Below are 4,685 nucleotides of genomic sequence, written 5' to 3' on the forward strand. Positions count from 1 at the left end.
GGAGCTAGGCATGCACGCGGTGGAGCTGCGGAGCACGATGATAAAGAGAAGATACTGCTGCATGTGTGCGCCTGTCTGCGGCTGGACGTATTTTCCTCGGGAAGGCGCGACATTGTGGGGTTTCCGATGTAGGCCATGCATGCAGCTGCAACGCATAAATAAAAGCTGAAGCCACCGTGTGGTACTGCTACTGCTAGTACGGTGCCCCTGCTGCCACACTAGCTTCATCCTCCAGAGACCGGAGGCAGAGGGAGCAAACAAATAGTAGTAGTAGCACTTTGAATCGCATTCTCGCTGCAAACATTTACCGAACCAAATATTTCAAGGTGTAATGGACCGGTTGTGACGTTCGTGGGTTTGGGAACTCGTTCGATAATACTATAAACCATAATTTCGTCTGTCGGAACATTCGTCAAGATGGCCGAGTTGGTCTAAGGCGCCAGTTTCAGGTACTGGTCCGAAAGGGCGTGGGTTCAAATCCCACTCTTGACAATTTCTCTTTTTAATCATCGAAGAGGCCGGCACATTTCGGAATCATGACTATGCAACGCCGTTTTACTCTGCTCCGTGTCGTTGTGCCAATCCACTAGGCTACTACTTTTTTTTTTAATCCATTACAATAGAAGTCGCCCTACCATTTCTCGGGTGAAACCACGGTTGGCAGAAGGTTTTTCCTCATTGTTAAAATACTACAATGGGATAACTATAGACAAGGGCCTGAGGGTGACTTATAGATCATCATGGGTCACACATTTATTGTTTGCAGATGATAGTCTGATCTTCATCAACGCATGCAATCCAAGTGCTCTCAGACTTAATGAGATTCTTAGGATCTATGGAGAGGTCTCGGGCCAAAGTGTTAATCGTGACAAAAGCTCCATATATTTCAGTTCTAACACTCCTGATTCGTTTTTTTTTTGCGAGAAACACTCCTGATTCATTGAGACATGTTATGCCAGCAACACCGAATATCCATGTGCAAGCATTCAACGAGAAATACCTGGGGCTACCTACTGCTGTGGGTCGGATCACAAGTGGCACATTTGATCATATCAGCGAAAGAGCTCGTGGGAAAATACAAGGTTGGTTGGAAAATTTGTTGGCATGTGCAGGCCGGGAGACTCTTCTCAAATCGGTCGTCCAATCTATTCCTACTTATCCAATGAGCACTTTTCTTCTGACCAAGAATGTTTGTAAGAGTCTTACTTCACCATTGGCTAAGTACTTTTGGAGTAGCTCTCTTGACAAGAAATCATTGCATTGGGTGTCCTGGAAGGAGCTAGCTACACCTAAGTGCAAGGGTGGTATGGGTTTCCGAGACCCTCATTTTTTCAATCTTGCTATGTTGGGCAAACAAGGGTGGCGGTTCATCACCAACCCCAATTCCCTTTGTGCAAGAGTTTTGAAAGGCCGCTACTTCCCCGCTACTGATTTCATGCAGGCTACTGTACCGAAGTCGGCGTCGGCCACTTGGAGGGCGATCATGGCCGGGAGGGAGGCCCTACGATCTGGACTGATTTCCCGCGTGGGCGATGGCTCCTCCATTTCGGTTTGGAATGACAAGTGGATTCCAGGTACAATATTCATGTCTCCTATTTTTTGGCCACAACACGCGACTGTTTAGCGTGTGTCAGAGCTTATTGATCCATCTAACTGGTCGTGGAGACAAGAACTTGTTCGTCATACTTTCATTGCTCCGGATGCCGAAGCAATATTGAATATTCCTATTCGGCAAGGAGGAGGAGATGTTTTTCTTGCATGGGCATTTGAAAGATCGGGGAACTACACTGTGAAGTCAGCGTACCGTGCTCTCGTGACTCAGAAAGAGCAAGTTGCTCTAGAGGAAGGGACGGCTACCGGAACCTCAGAGGAAGATACATAGTTGTGGAAATCCCTATGGAAATTGAATGTCATCCCGAAGGTTAAAGTGTTCTGGTGGAGGGTTCTTCGTGGAATTCTCCCATATGAGGTAACTCTTAACTATCGACATATTGCAGAGATTCGTCGATGCAAAGTTTGTTTGGCTATGGACGAGAATCTGGAGCATGCACTCATACATTGTTCACACGCAAAATGCTTCTGGGAAGAAGCATATGCTTGGTTTGGCCTCAGATTGACTCGTCTTCATCGAGACTCATGGGCGCGGGATATCACATGTGATCCTCGGTTTACTGAGGACGACCGCGCCAAGATCACAATAATAATGTGGTCTATCTGGCACTCCCGGAATCGGATCAAGCACGGCGAAGAGGGGAAGAATCCTACGGCGATGATCAGGGCTACCAAGGAGGCGATTGCCCTCCTTCATCTTCCACGTCGAGATGCGATGATCTTTCCTGGTTTCAGTTGGAGACCACCTGATGAGGGACTCGTCAAGATCTCCACGGACGGTGCCTTAAACCTAGCAGATGGCAGAGGCGGTGCGCGAGGGGTGGCTAGATCCTCTTCGGCGCTCCTGGGAGCATGGTGCAAACCATATTTGGGTATTTCTGATCCCTTGATTATGGAGGGTTTATCACTACGAGATGGAGTTCGTTCCGCTTCACTTCGAGGATTCTCGCATGTGGTAATGGAAAATTGATTGCTTGGAGATGGTCACGCTCTAGAACACTCGCCACAATTATCGGTCAATTGTGGCTCCTTTATTGTTAGAGATAGGAGAGCTATGTAAATTTTTAATTTATTTGATATTCAGCATGTAACCAGGTCAGCTAATGTTTCGGCGCATCTTTGTGCAAAGCGCGCTTGCACTCTGAAAGTGACCGATAGCTGGCTTGATGAGACTCCAGGCTTTTTGGTGACCAGCCTTTTGGCCGATTGTCCCAAGAGTGCCTTCATATGAATAAAGCTCTCTGGTTTCCCCTAAAAAACACAGTTGGCTCCCTCGATTGGTTCTTCCTCCTCTGCCCAAGAGACATAATCTGATGAAGTTCCACCCACCCCTATCCACGTTCTTCAGGAGATCGGTATAAATAGATGTGTAGTCCCTATTGCTGAACTATCTGAAGAAATCCTCAATGAGGCTCTTGCGCCTACCTCTACTTCGACCTCTCGCACAGGTACTCTGCTCACTGACGATCTGGCAGGCGAGGAGGACATTTCCAGGGCCTAGCTCCCCTCTTTCGCATGCCCCTTTTGCATAGTTGGTAAGTGCTCTGCTGGAACATCAAAGGGATAAATTCTGATGATAATCAGTTAGCATTTAATAATGCCATCTGAACTAGTGGTTGCTCGGTCGTTTGCCTTCAAGAGACAAAGAAGTCCTCTCTTGATTTATCTTTTATTAAATCATGTTGCCCTGGACAATTTGATCAATTTTCTTATGTTCCATCTCAAGGCGCCTCGGGGGGTTTAATTACTATCTGGAAAAGCTCTGTATTCACTGGCAATATGGTGTTTTTGTCTGATTTTGCCCTGGGCATTAACTTTACTAGCACGCTCTCATCACATTCTTGGACGCTAGCTAATGTTTACAGCCCTTGTTCGGGTGATGCCCGTGTTACGTTCACCAATTGGCTTTATGATCTGGATATTCCTAGCACGCAAGATTGGCTCTTAGTTGGCGATTTTAATTATATTCGTGCGCCTGACAATCGCAACAAACCAGGGGGATACCCTAATGACATGTGCACTTTTAATGACATTATCCGTAAGCAAATCCTTATTGAATTACCTCTAAAAGGTCGGTCTTATACCTGGAGCAATATGCGACAAGACCCACTCCTTGAGTAGCTCGATTGGTTCTTCACATCTCTGCATTGGACCAATGTTTATCCTAACACTCTGGTTAAACCCCTTGGTAAGCCCGTCTCTCATCATGTGTCCTGCATTATTTCCATCCAAACCACCATTCCTCATAGCAAGGTTTTTTCGTTTTGAGCCCTTTTGGATTTTATACCCCGGTTTCATGGATCTTGTCCAAGAGGTTTGGAGCAGACCAGTTAGAGCCGAAAATGTTGCGACCATACTTTGCCGTAATTCAAAGCCCTTCGCCACGCTCTAAAGATTTGGAGCAAAAAACTCTCCCGTATTTCGGTGGCCATTGCTAACTGCAACGAGACACTAGCCCATCTTGATGAATGAGAAAATAGCAGAAATCTGACAATACCAGAGACAAATTTTCGAAACATCATCAAGAAACACCTTCTGCGACTTCTTAATTATCAAAATCAGTATTGGAAAAAGCGTTGCACCATTAGATGGATCAAGTTCGGAGATGAAAATACAAAATTATTCCATGCGGTTGCTACTGAAAGATATCGCCGCAACAACATTGCAAGTTTCAGAAAGGAGGATGGATCTCTCGTTGATACTCATTCAGGCAAAGAGGCGCTCCTGTTCCAAACCTACACTGATCGTCTGAGCACCTCGAGACCAACAGAAATGAAATTCAACCTCTCTAACATTGTTCAACGTCATGATGATCTAGACCGGCTAACTGAACCATTTACACACGATGAGATTGATGCGGCGATTAAAGAAATGCCGGCTGATCGAGCACCCGGTCCTGATGGTTTTAGTGGGGATTTTCTCAAAGCGTGCTGGCCTATCATCAAATAGGACTTTTATAATCTTTTTGATAAATTCCACCAAGGGGATTTGGACCTCACAAGTGATAACCCGCAAGTATAGAGGATCGCAACAGTTTTCGAGGGTAGAGTATTCAACCCAAATTTATTGATTCG

At 45.9% G+C, this 4,685-nt stretch overlaps 1 non-coding gene across 1 annotated transcript; it reads left to right on the forward strand.

The window, feature by feature from the left end:
- Positions 1-411: 411 nt before the first annotated feature.
- Positions 412-492, forward strand: TRNAL-CAG (transfer RNA leucine (anticodon CAG)). The gene has a single exon. It is a non-coding gene; the product is annotated as a tRNA-Leu (tRNA).
- The last annotated feature ends 4,193 nt before the right edge of the window (positions 493-4,685 follow it).

The sequence above is a fragment of the Triticum aestivum genome, chromosome 3B, assembly GCF_018294505.1.
Source record: "Triticum aestivum cultivar Chinese Spring chromosome 3B, IWGSC CS RefSeq v2.1, whole genome shotgun sequence".
NCBI lineage: Eukaryota > Viridiplantae > Streptophyta > Magnoliopsida > Poales > Poaceae > Triticum > Triticum aestivum.